The sequence below is a fragment of the Notothenia rossii genome, assembly GCF_949606895.1.
Source record: "Notothenia rossii genome assembly, chromosome: 9".
In the NCBI taxonomy this organism is placed as follows: Eukaryota; Metazoa; Chordata; class Actinopteri; order Perciformes; family Nototheniidae; genus Notothenia; species Notothenia rossii.
In genome coordinates this window covers 47,653,202-47,667,073 of record NC_136907.1, presented here as the reverse complement: position 1 = coordinate 47,667,073, position 13,872 = coordinate 47,653,202, and positions in this window count along the sequence as shown.

The window sequence follows — 13,872 nt, the reverse complement described above, 5'->3', positions numbered from 1 at the left end:
GGGAATAAATGTGCAGCACATCTCCCCAAACATTGCACAAACTCCACCCTTCTCTGCAAGAAGCATATCCAACGCCATCCTATTTTGCACAGCCATAAGGGATGTTGGACCCAATTGTTCAGCCAGGCCCTCTACCGCGTCCCTAGTGAGATTGGCCAATCGGAGTATGTTGTAATGTACATAGTTGATCCTTTCTACATTTTTGATAGGGGTCACAGGGAAGAAGGCAGAGATAATTGGCAAACTTTCAAACCCTGCAGCTAATTGATCAGCTAGTTTGTAGTCGTTAGGGACCCCTCGTGGGATTCCGATGGAATCGATGTAGGTGGGAGAGTCGACAGACAAATCGAAGGAGCCCGGGGCGTGGCGTTTGGACAGCGCGTGTCTCCTACGTCGAGTGATTAGGTTGGTATTAAGTGTGTCTTTAGGGTCCGTGAGCCCCAGTTTTTTGCCTAATAACATTAGGGGTGCCTGGAGGCGCACCATAGCACACAATCCTACAGATAGTTCGGGAATACGGGTGAACAGGCGGTGACCCCCACAATAATAGTAGAGCCCAGCTCTGGCCCAATGTCCTATATTAGTGCTAGACAGGGTGAGGTTACACCAATCCGGAGAGACATTTCCTAGGTCAAAACGTGGGGATTTTTGAACCATGGAAAAACATGTGTACCCACCGGCGCCTTTGTCAGGCGTAAATGGGCCTGTCCTAGTGTCATTATCAATTGGAGGGAAAACTTTGGCTAGGGTGGTACAGTTAGGAGGGCTGGCCATCCTAGTCAGTTGTAACATACAGTTGTACCCCCAGGTATCTGTGGGAAACAGGGGCGCAGGGTCAGTGGCTAATTGCGGGCGGGCCGTAGCACAGGCTAGACAATCCCCGGCCATTTGTTCTTGGGCTGTTTGGGCAACCCATTTTAACCATAGGTTGTCATCTGTGTATCCTGTGGCCATTTGGATGACGTCTAGAGGTTGAAGTTGGCTATAATCCCCCGTGCATTTATCCGTACATGTAATTTTAGACAGGTATTTAATATTAGATGCTGCCCGAGGAAGGTTTCGTTCCACCTTTGGTTTAACTTTAATTTCGAAGAGGCCTTGTGGCGAACCCCCCCCTGCATGTACCGCGAGGACATAAAGTCCAGCGTCGGAGAGCACTAAATTTTTTAGCGTTATGCGTACGGGATTACAAAACCTGACAACGCATGGGACGTTTGGGTTTCTCCTAATCACTTTCATTCTATGTTTGAGGGATCTAACGATTTCCGCCGATCGGTAAGGTGGCATGTATCCCCAGTCATCAGGACCCTAATTTGCTAGGACACCGGACCAGGACTCGCAGGTGCACCCGTATGTGTATGTGACGGACACATAAGGGTCGCCTTTGGTCCTGTATGTACTGCCTCTGTAAATGTATGGAGCACCTTTAACCGTATCTGTGACAGTTTTGTTACATACCGCAGGGGCTAAGCAGACATATTTGGCTAGGTAGGAATAGGTACGGTCGAGGCTTCTGCAGGGGGCAATTTTGCACAAGTCGAGTTGTATTATTCCATCACTACCTGCATGGAGAGTGAAGGTTTGTCTAGGAGACATTGGGGTAACTACTGTCTCATAATGGCCCCGTTTGACTCTAGTTACGGATTCATTTGGCGGAGGAGTGGAGTCTGGGTGGTCAATGGAATCACATAAGATTAAAATAATGGTAACAATCACAGTAGAAACCAGGGCTAATCCTGCCAACCATTTCCAGTTACCATACATAGTTATACTGTGAGCTCCAACCCTTCTAGTGTCAGTATACGTCTATTCTAACCCCCAAGTTATTAAAAAAAAATGCTGTGAACCACTGGGTCACTCAACCATGATTTTAAAGGTTACAATGTACATACAGCAGGGCGAACAAGTAGATTATTACTCCTAACACTAGTAGTGACCAACAGGTTATCAGGAAATTCAGGGCTCCTTCAGACATTTTCTATTCTTCTCTGAGAGGTTTTGGTCCCTGTGTCAGTATCACATGAGGTAAAAAGAAAGACAAATCCCTTAAATATAGATTTTTTAGAAAACAACTCCCTAAATTTGGGTTTATAAATGGGGTCTTCTTATAGGTTAATAAATGACTTTAACCTGTGGATTAAGATACCACTTCCCTCAAAAATGAGTTATTAAAAGAACTTTACACTGTGGGTTAAGATACCACTTCCCTCAAAAAATGGGTTATTAAAAGAACTTTAAACTGTGGGTTAAGATACCACTTCCCTCAAAAAATGGGTTAGTAAATGAACTTTAAACTGTGGGTTAAGATACCACTTCCCTCAAAAAATGGGTTAGTAAATGAGGTGCTATGTGTAGCTTATAGCAACCTGATCAGAGGGGAGCAGGTTCCTCTGTCTTCCCGTGAAGTCCTGTGTCTTCGTGCTCCGGCCCGCTGATGGCGACTTCTGGGCTGTCGGTTGTAGGGATGTCCTTGTTGTCCTTCTCCTCCAGTCCGCTGATGCCTGCTTCCAAGTCGTCTGCTGTAGGGATGTCCGCGAGGTCCTTCTCCTCCAGTCCGCTGATGCCTGCTTCCAAGTCGTCTGCTGTAGGGATGTCCGCGTTGATGATAGCCAGGTCCGTCCGGATGTCGTCGAGGGTCCTTCCAGGGGATTTCCCCGCTGCACACTGGCTCCAGTGGTACCAGATGTCCCCCTTTCCTTCTAGGCGGACAGCATGGGATGTCCGCTGGGTCACTCTGTAGGGGCCGGTGAACCTGGGGTTGAGCCACTTGGGCCGGATGACCTTCAGCCAGACGAACTCCGCTGTGTTGGCCTCGTGTTTTTCGGGTCCCCCTTTGGCATCAGCAACCTGTGTGGAAAATCCTGACACCAATCCCTTAAGCTGCTGGAAATAAGGTTTCGGACTCAGGACCTCTACTTCCTTTCCTACACTCAAGGCTCCTGGGCCAGGAAACTGATGGCCATGTGTCAGCTCAAATGGGGAGAAGCCTGTCCCTTTGTTTATAGAGCTCCTAATTGACATGAGAGCCAGAGGCAAGGCCTCTAACCATTTCATGCCTGTCTCCTCACATGCTTTGCTGAGTTTCTGTTTGATGTTCTGGTTCATCCTTTCTACCTTTCCCTGAGATTGGGGGTGATAGACAGCTCCAAAACTGTGTCTTAGTCCTAAAGACTGTTCTACTGTGCGTAGGTCGTGGTTCTTGAAATGGCTGCCATTGTCTGACCTCACTTTCCTAGGAAACCCATGTAGTGGAATGTAATGAGTGACTAAGAACTTGATCACTGAGTCTGCATCTTCTCTCCTGCATGGCATAGCTTCTGGCCAACCTGTGTATGCATCGACTACAACTAGTAAGTATCTGAACCCTCTTACTTTGTCAATCATGTCAGTGTAGTCAATTATGATTTCTTCTCCTGCCATCTTAGGTAAAGGAAACTTTCCCTGGTGCGGTTTTACAGTGGCTCTGATGTTATGGGTTAAGCAAATTACACATTCCTCTAGGTAATTAGCTATCATGTCAGGTAGGTAAGGGTGCCACCAGTGAGTCAGGTGTCTGTTCATTTGAGTTTTGCCGCAATGTGTTGGGCCGTGTGCTTCTTTAAGCATTGATCTTATCCATCCTGGGGGTATCACTGGTCTCCCATCTGGGGAGTACCATATCCCGTCTTTGTTGGTAGCTCCTCTGTCTAACCATACTGTCTTGTCTTGAGGAGACCCTGTTGCTTGAGCTTCTTTAAGAGTATCATCTGTTACTGCGGGCAGTAAGTCAGCAGATTTTAAGACCAGCATTTGAAACTGGGGCATATACCCTGCTTTGGCTTTAGCTGCCTTGTCTGCTGCATTGTTACCCCAAGCCAAATAGTTGTCCACCGTGCTGTGACCTTTACATTTAAGTAAAGCTAGTTTGTTGGGTCACATTACTGCTTCTGCAAGCCTTTTGATCTGTTTCTCGTGTTTGATGGGAGTATTGGTGGATGTTACAAATCCTGCTCGCATCCATTGGCGCATCTCCACATGTATGACACCATGAACATATGCTGAATCTGTATAGATGTTTACATCTTTTCCCTTTGATAGCTCTAATGCTGCAATGACTCCCATTACTTCTGCCAACTGTGCTGAGACTTTCCCTGTTACTTCTCCTGTTGATCTTTCTTCAAACTCTCCCTCAGGTTTTTGACTCACGACTGCGTAGGCCGCTTGGAGCCCTTTGGTGGGGTGTCTAAAACAACAGCCGTCTGTGAACAGGTTTTCTGCATGTGGCATAGGCTCGTCTCTGAGATCTATTCTTAGCTTCACATCCTGGATGATTCTTTCCTCACACCTATGGGGTTCTCCGCTGCCAATGGTGTCTGCGCTGTTAACTCCTTCATGTGTGTAGGTGATGTGTGCTTGCGTCAGAGTTTTCTCTAACCTGGTCTGTCTTGTGGAAGTCATTGTGAATGCACTTGAGTTCACAAAAGAGACAATGCTATGTGTTGTCAGTACTGTCAAAGGGTGTCTTATCACAATGTGTGAAATTTTGTTTAAGATACGTGCTGTACCTGCTGCATGTCTTGTGCATGGAGGTTCCCTGTTCTCCACTCTGTCCAGTGTGACACTAATGTACATCAGTATTGACCTACATCCCCCCTTTTTCTGAAATAGAACACCATTTACTGTGTTCTCATTTTCAGAAACATCAAGGAAAAATGGCAATGCATAGGATGCAGAGGCGAGAGAGGTGACCTGGGACATGGATTGTTTGAGAGAAATGAACGCAGCTTCTGCAGCTTGTGTCCAGTCCAGTGTGACAGTGAGATTGCGCATGCCTTTCTCATTGATCAGTGTCCTCAGTACAGCTGTTCTTGGGTTATACTCTGGGATATAGTGTCTGCTGTAGCCTGTGAGACCCAGAAAAGATAACATGTCTTTGACTGTCCTGGGTTTTGGGTGATGCAATATAACCTCCTGATGTGTTGCTGACATGCCCGTACCTGCTGGAGAGATAACTCTGCCCAAAAATGTCACCTCTTTACGGGTGCATTGTAGCTTTTTCTTGGAGACCTTGAACCCTATTGCATGGAGGCGAACCAGTAGGTTCCTGGTGGCCTCTAAACAAGAGGCTGCGGAGGGTGCTGCAATGAAAAGGTCATCTACATACTGGATCAACACCACCCCCTCTGGTAATGAAACGCCATCTAGCTGTTCCCTGAGTATTTTGTTAAATATTCCTGGAGACAGACTGAAGCCTTGGGGCAGTCTCGTGTACTGTAGTTTTTCCCCTCCCATTGTAAATGAAAAAATAGGCCTCATCTTCTCCGCCAGGGGTATGCAGAAGAAAGCGTTGGCCAGATCAATACAGGTGAACCAGGTATGTTCAGGTGTGATATTACAAATAGCCGTGTATGGGTTAGGCACTGGTACCAGAGCTGTAGTTGTAATAGCATTAATGGTCCTTAAATCATGAGCCATTCTGTACTCCCCGCTAGGTTTTGATACCGGGAGTATTGGAGTGTTCCACTCGCTTTGTGAGGGTTCCAACACCCCTGCTCTCTTCAGACCCTCAACTGCCTTGCTGATTCCCCCTTTGGCCTGTGGTTTAACAGGGTACTGTGGTTGATATACAGGCATAGTGCTACTCACTTCAAATGTTATTGGTGCAGCCTTTGAGCAGAAACCTACGTCATGAGAGTCAGATGCCCACAGGTCAGGTGGGAGGTCACGCAACATGTCTTCAGTAAATGAATGGTCAGTCTTTTCTCTACCGTGATGTCTCTCCACTTCGTGTCTCTCCATGAAGATGCATTCTTGTGTGCAGATTTTTAGAGCATAAGCCTTGTGTGAGGGAGAGTATGTGAGTGCTGCTATTTGTGTTGGTTCCCAATCCTCGACTTCTAGCAGTGTCTTTACCATAGGACCAAGTTCCCTGGCTTCATAGCCCCTCCCGATAGCTAATGAAATGTGTGGTGTGGCTTCAGCTGACATACGGTACCAATAGAGTTGCTCATCAGTGAGTTCAACAGATGCAGCCACCCCCGCTTGACCCATAAATAAATTGGTTGTGGCTACGTCCCAAATGGACATAGCCACCTCTGCGTCATACGCATATGCATAACTTTGGTCGTCCATTCTATCATAATTCAGCGTCAGATGGGGAGGATCTGGAGGGGAACCATAAGGCCTGAGGAGGTTAATCCACGGCTTCCATTGTTGAAAAATGGAAAATAGTCCTGGTGTCTTGTCTTGGGGCCGGTCGAGCAACCCCCAGTATATAGTGGCCTGCTGAGTTGCTTCTGCTGCAGTGGATTGGGCCAACATCATTTGAGAAGCTGACTTTATGGTTGACAGTGAACAATTGAGGCGAGTGCCATTTGGGAATGATATTATTAGTCCGTCGGGGGAACAGAGGATCGAGGCGTTAGCTTTGATAAGAACATCCCGCCCCATGAGGTTAGCCGGACTTTGGGGTGCCAAAATGTACTGATGAAGAAATAGCTGGCCCGCTATTCTGGTGGTTAATGGCGTAGTGAGCGGCACCTGCTCTATTTCTCCCGAAAACCCTATGACTGAGACCGTATTACTGGACTTGGATGTGTTAAAAACGGGGGAGTTGATAGTTGAATATCGAGCTCCTGAATCAACAAGGAACGGTAATTTCGCGTGTTTTACAGTCATGTCCATGTAAGGGTCCGCCAGGCCCGTACATTCAGGGTTCCCTGGGCGACCTCATTGTGGTGGGTAATAGTCTTGTTCGTACTGGACAAACTGGCCATAGGGAGCAGCCATCACATTTGGTGCAACGTGACCCTGGTCTTGGTGTTGGGCCTGTGGGGCTGCCTCATGGGGTTTCTGGACATACTGCATATCTGCTCTGTTCCCTTGTCCATGCCCTCTCTGTCCCCCTTGTCCCCGCCCTTCCTGTGGAGGGGTTCCCGTCGGGCACATCTTGTACCAGTGGCCGGTCTGTCCACAGATGAAACACGCCCTCTGTTGATATGGGTACATTCCTGGAGCTGTTTGAAACCCTCCTCTACCCCTAGGCCTGCCTCTGAACCCGCCCCTCTGTTGCTGAAAACCATTATTGTAGCCGTATTGGGGCTGGTTATGGAATGGACCTTGGTTGGGAAAACCCCCATTTGGGTTTCGCGGCCCCGGTGCCTGGTCTGCCGGCGCCACAGGATGAACAATCAGCTGTTTGGCACTTTTCTTCTCATTTTGAACTGTTTTACGGGCTATTTCTAGCTGAGCACGGAGTAGTTGCACTCTTAACTCTTCTTCCTCAGTTTTATTCTTTGTAAGTTGTTTGTTAAATTTTCCTACATGATGGCCCAGATGACGCTCCCATGTCTGCGTGTTTAGTAGATCAACTTCTGGGTTGTCCTCCATAAGAGCTTTAATCTCGGCAGGTACTGCTGCTAATATTGCTTTACGGAACCTCTGCATATGTTGGTCACTATTTTCTGGACTACAGTCAGTAGCTACTATGTATTGTTGGCGTGACCTGAGCAACATGGTTGCTGCGGCCTCCCCAGGTGTGAACGTGAAAGACAGTGAGCCGTAACCTCCTCCCGTCTGTGGGAAATGTGCTCTCATTGCCAAGCTCAGCAAGCTGTGTATGTTGTTGGAAGAGATAGGCTGGTTATCGTTCATTGTTCCTGTTCCTGATCTTTCCTCAACTTTCTTTACGTCATGGCTGGAAGTCTTTTGTGCTAATATCCTCCTGAAATCACCAACGCAGATTGTTTGTCCTACTGACATATCAGCAAACTTTCTCATCCAATGTCTCCCTCCCTCAGTAGGTAGCGGCATTTTGTCAACCAGTGCATGCACATCTCCTAGTGAGAAAGGGTGGTAAGCGGTATTCCCATTGGGGAGTGCCACCAAAGGAGCCTGTAATACTGGAGCAATAAAGGGATGAGGTGTGGGGTCTTCTGAGGTGTGTTGGGATCTCAAACTCATACGGGGGAAGTGCAAGGACCTGTGTAGCAGTCAGTTCAGAGATTGTTCGTGTCATATTTATGTACTTAACCTTGCTCTTGCACACCCTGCCGTTGACATCTCCCTGTTTTGCTCCAGAGGAACACTCACCACTCTCATCCCCCGATGCCCCTCCCTTGCTGGTGTAGTAATGGCCTGTTTGTGCCTGCCGTTCTTGGAACGGCAGGTCACTCAAACTGCCCTCGCCCTCGGGAGAACTTTCACTGTACCCTTCCCCACCTGCTTGTTGTTGGCTACCGCCCTCCTGCTCTTTATTCATTCTGTCCTGACGTACTTGTTCTATTTCTTCCTTCTCTCTTCTCAATAATTCTTCCGCTTCCTGACAATGGACCCCCTTCCTATCCTGATGGTCCGCACCACCATAAGCTCTTTCCCTCTCCTCATATTTTTCTACAATGGCGATCAATTCTTCCGGTGTGGGGCTGCTCTCGCCCTTTTTAATGGAGGTCTTCCTTAAAGGAGTTAGCGAAACATTACCCACTATTTTAAAGTTACCCCCCCTTACACCTGCTTGTTCTTGGGCTGACCCAGAGCCCACTTTTGTTAGTGTCATTTGTAGACTATCCCTGGGGGGTGCGTTCGGGACAGGCGAAGAGTAAGGAGGCGGTTGTGGAGATACACTGGATAAATCCGGATAAATCAGGGGGGATTGAATTGAGACATCCTGATCCCCTACATTTCCTGTCTGAGACCCCTCTCCTGCACTAGCCGTTCTTGCCGTGCACCCGTTATTTACAGCACTGCTGAGATTTCGTCTCCTCCTGTCTGAGGCCGAGGTGTCCTTTTGAGTCATATCCCTATAAAATGCGATACGTTCTGCAACATATTGATGTATGTCGTCATCTGTGGGTGGTGGTGTCAGCACGCATGCGTCCCTACTGTCCTGGGGGAACAGGAGAGTGCCAACGTCACTAGAGCGTTGAAACTCCCCCCCCTGTGTTTGGGACGCTACCATGACTGGGGGATTGTTGACTGGGGGGCGAACCACAATCATCCCCTTCCTGACAATTGCTGCATTGTGGCAAATCCTCCTTAATTTATCAACCGCCTCTTTCTCTCCCTTTAGTTTCTGACGGGCAAAAAATCCGGGCTTCTGCTCGTTTAGGTTACCCAGTTTCTTTACCAGCTGTCGCTCATACTGATTCAGAGCTGAGCCCAAATTTCCTAGAGTGTCCTCCCCTCCCACTCTATCTTCTTCTATCATTTTATCATGGAGGAACCTAAGGTCGGCACAAACCTTCTTCTTGTCCCCCTGTTTTGTCCCACTTAGAATCAATCCCTCAATCTGTCCCCATTGTTCTCGGAAACTCCCGGGAATTGGGACGTCTAAATCACTTTTGTTGAACTGCCCTTCCAAATTGACTTCGCGTGTATTTATCTGACTAGGTTAATATGTGTTCACTAGTAATTTGTGATATACAGGACAATGCTCGTCGTCACTCCTAATGTAGTTATTGTATTTATTTAACTTCCCTGCCTTTGTCTAGACGTGTAAATAGTTTGAGTGTATAAACACATGTATTTGAACCCCACCTTGAGTGATAAATGTAATAACAGAAAAGTACCAATAAAGCGCTTATATAGGAGCAGCGGACTGGCTTATTGAAAGCCAGTTGAGTAGCACTCGAAATGTTTTGGCACCTATAAACCCTGATTGTAATTTAATGATCCTGTCTTCTTTGATTGTATGTTCCTGGTGAAACGCAGTTATTGTGAGTTGTTTTGGATTAAAGCGTCTTCCAGGTGTAACGCAATATTGCAAGAGATACTACAAAATACGTCCAGCAGATGGAGCCAACAAACTATACCATTAAGCAATACTCGAACCGCTAGTCTGTCCTTTCTGTGCCACACCCTGTTTGCCACCAGATGGCGGCACCCGACCAGGAATGAGCTCCACCTCACTGAGGGGAGAAATGATTTTGGAAGCAGCAGGCTCAAACTTTGCTTCTTTATCTGACCAGTAAATATTCACAGAAAAATTCCCCGTACAGTCTATTCAGCTTTTATTGTCCGATGTTTATTTCAACAAGTTTAGCAAGCCTCTCAGCGCGCTTCAACACCGTCTTTCAACGATGTGACGCTGACATGGAGTAGTACCCAGGCTTCACAGAACTTTTTATCGTGACGTTTGGCTTCATAGATTCAACCCTCACAGAACAAAGGATTAATGAGGTCCGGTCACTTCAAAATTGGTTTTTGAAGGTTGCGTTACTCTCCTTTGGATCACTTATAACATAAATAACTAGTCCCCCGCCCCGTCGAGCCGTGGATTCGTTATTTTGAGTCAGTCTGATATAGAGACTTAATACTACTAAGTGACTACTCCAGGCAGTCTAACTGTGGGGACTCGATACCTCCACTTCTCAAGCCAGGGACTTTAATACCCTTCTGGCCTGCCGGAACTCAATATCCGATTTTAACTGTGGGGACTCAATACCTCCACTTTCAAGCCCGGGACTTCAATACCCTTCTGGCCTGTCGGAACTCAATATCCGATTTTAACAACTAAAACACGCATTTGCATTGTTACTATAAAAAACACTGTAAACTTCGTCTGACAACCCTAAAATTTGGAATATGGTCAAATCACAGATTTCGAATTAAACTGGCATCTGTTTACCTGTTATTGTCAGAGCTCTGTTGTTAGTTGTCAGAAGAAGCCGAGATGTTTAGCCCTGGACTATTCCGTCCGCTTGCTGCTGGTGGTCTCTTCCCCGAAAACACCCCACTCAGACACGTCGGGTTCACCACTTGTTGGAGATTTGGAGGATGTTGAAAACCAACCTCGTCTCCGCGTGTCGTTTGATAAGCTGGGTAAATTCGTGAAAAGGAAGGGATTAAGAAACACCAGAATACAAGTTAAACAATAATCTTGCTTTAATGATAAACAGTAACAATACAAATACAAATACAAACACAAAGACAAAGGAAGTACTTCCTGCTCTCTCTCCTGTCCCACCCTCCTGGTCAGCCTGAAGAAAAAGAGGTCGAACCCCTGGAAAACACAGTGTTTCATACTAAAAACACAGGAGGGGGTGTGTGCGGGCTTTCCCCCCGAGGTCATCTTATTGGCAGAGACCAACACATGGCCTGTCGCACCCAATCAGTGCGACACAGCAGAAGAAACCCGGTTCACATCTTGTAGCCAGCACACACCTCCTTTATGGCCCTTTGTCCCTGAGTCCATCTTCCCCCCTTCAGGTTACCACACACAAGTTAAAAGTATGTTTTAAGATATAGTTGTTATAGTTGGCTAAATATACGTAATACATGTTAATTACTTTCATATCAATAATAACGAGGAACACATTACCTATGCTCTTAAGCAGTATTAGAGATGCTTTTCAAATAGTCAAACTTCACACAGGCCTAATACAGAGAACACACTCATTTGTCCTACGGCCCTTCCATTTGTTTGAGCTATTGTTCACATCTTTACTTCAAATAAAAGGTTTCACATTGTATATTTCCAGCTTCCTTTACACATACTGTTATTATTAATACAAAGTAACCAACCACACATATCTATTGAAAACAAGTCGATTTCCCTGATAATTGACATGCTGAAACTCTTCGGAATGTGTCCCCTCCCCCAACTCTCTCGTCCCTGTCATAAAAAACTGCTTCCATTTCATATAGAGTAATAAAAGATGTTTAAGCTAATTTCTCCACAATGTTTGTAGCCATTTAGTACCCACACATGAAAGAATAAGAACAGAGGTATAGTTGACCAGTAATCATGTAGCACATATATTTACTGCAATGAAAACACACACACATTTGCTCCAAGCATGTGTAACGCACACCCTTCTTTTACGAGGGAAACATTCCAGCGTCTTGGCACTATCTCCAAATAAGGGTGTCCCCTGCTCACCTCTCTCTCTAAACACAAGGACTTCACCTCAATATATTGGGGGAGGGAAAAGATACTTTGTCCCTTCCAATTTAACACACATGAATATATATAAGGTGACATTAAAAGGAATATACCAGATTGAACTTTCCTGCCATACCACGTTACTTTAATACTTCAAATAATTCGAATAATCCTTCACTACACAACACACCGGTATTTTCACAATGGTAACAGCAGCTAGATCCTCTGTAGAAAATTACTTCCTGACCTCCAATGGAATTTCGCGCCAAAGGAACGCAGCGGTGTGACGTCAAGTGAAACCAAGCTATTGGGTACTTTAATTAAAAAAGGCGCGGGTATGTCACAAGCATGATATTGTTCAGTCAGACAAACAGCTGTGATCCGCTCCTCGTTAGGGAAGAGAAGAGAGCGAGCCCCTAGTTTCCAGCTGCTAGATCTCCTCTGCTGGCTCCTCCTTGTCAGCCGGTTGGCGCAGCTGGGGGCCGGTCCTCCACGTCTTAAACACTCCCGTTATTGCGTTTAAACAGAGGATTCAGACCTTTTACATTCAACATGTATGTGCTGTAAACTCATGTTTGTGCTGGGTGTATGAGGGTTCAATTAATGGGGTTCAGTTTATGTGTGTGATACTGTAAATCTGGGTGGAGCTTCACAGGGTTTATTGATGTGTAGAGGGGATACATAAATGAACGTCATTGAGATTGAGGAATCAGGAGAGGCCACTAGTAAGTGTGATTATTATATTGAATTTGATTTAAGTTGTATGGGATATGTGTGATCCTAATTGTTGTATTGTTGTTGTCCTTTTTTCTTCTAAGGTTAACAACCTATTTGGATTTGATTAAATTATCAAACCTAGGAGTTGTTTCCGTCCATCTTGATTCCACCCATACTGTCGGGAGATAGACAGTACAGTTGTTAACTACCCGCATCGGGAGGAATAAAGGTTTCAACCGATGGCGAGAGACAGCTAGGAAGATAGACTACAGCAACGGTCGGCGGGAAGTGAATGCCCGAGGCTAGCAAAGCTAGCAAGGACCGTCGAAGCTAGCGGATCGGAGCTAACGAAGCTAGCGGAGCTAACGAAGCTAGCGGAGCTCGCGAAGCACCGAGGGACGCCGGTCCGCAAGTAGAGCTGACGACCGGACGACAAGGAAACCCCGTGGTCGCAACGGTCGGCGGAAAGGGAAGGCCCGAGGCTAGCAAAGCTAGCGGAGCTAACGTGGTCGGAACACGTGAGTGACAAGGCTATTTTCGGCGCTATCTAGCCAAAGAAGCTAGCGGTAGCATAGCAAAGACGAAGCAGTAGCTAGACAGCAGACTGAAGGTTGCCAGGAAACAAAGCTAACCAGCAAGAAGACAATAACTAGCTAGCTAGCACACTGAAGGGTGCTAGCATACAAAACCAAGCTAGCTATCCAAGTCAAAGACACCAAGCTATTGGCTAGAAAACGAAGCCAACCAGCTAGGTATCCAGCTAGCTAGCCAGGATAAGACAGATTGAGCTAAACTCAGCCTTAAATTCAGAGAGATGATTAAGGGGGAGGAAACAGTGAAGCATCTGAAAGACCTGCGGACGAGGGCGAAGGTGGCTCTAGGTCGTAAGGTGAACTCAGTAACAAAGATGGTGAACACTATGTCAGAGGAGGAGTTGATGAAAGAATATGGTGAAGTCCACAAGGCCGCCACCAAAGTCACAGAGGCCAACAGTGAATACCTGATGAAATTAATTCTGAACGCTGATAGCGACGAGGACCAAGTATCAGAAGAGCTGAGGGCAGACGTGGAAAAGACGGATGGAGAAACCAGCCAAAGGCTTGAAGAGATCAGTGAAGTGATTAAAGCAAACCTTTGGTCTAGGCATGGAGAAAGGAAAGTGATGTTTGCTGTCGGGGAAGCTGAAAAGGTCTATGAGGAGGCAGAAGCGACACAAATTGACCTAGTAAGCTATGAGAGTTACGAAAAGCAGCTAAATAATTTAGAAATACTCATTAAGGAATTAAAAGAAGTGC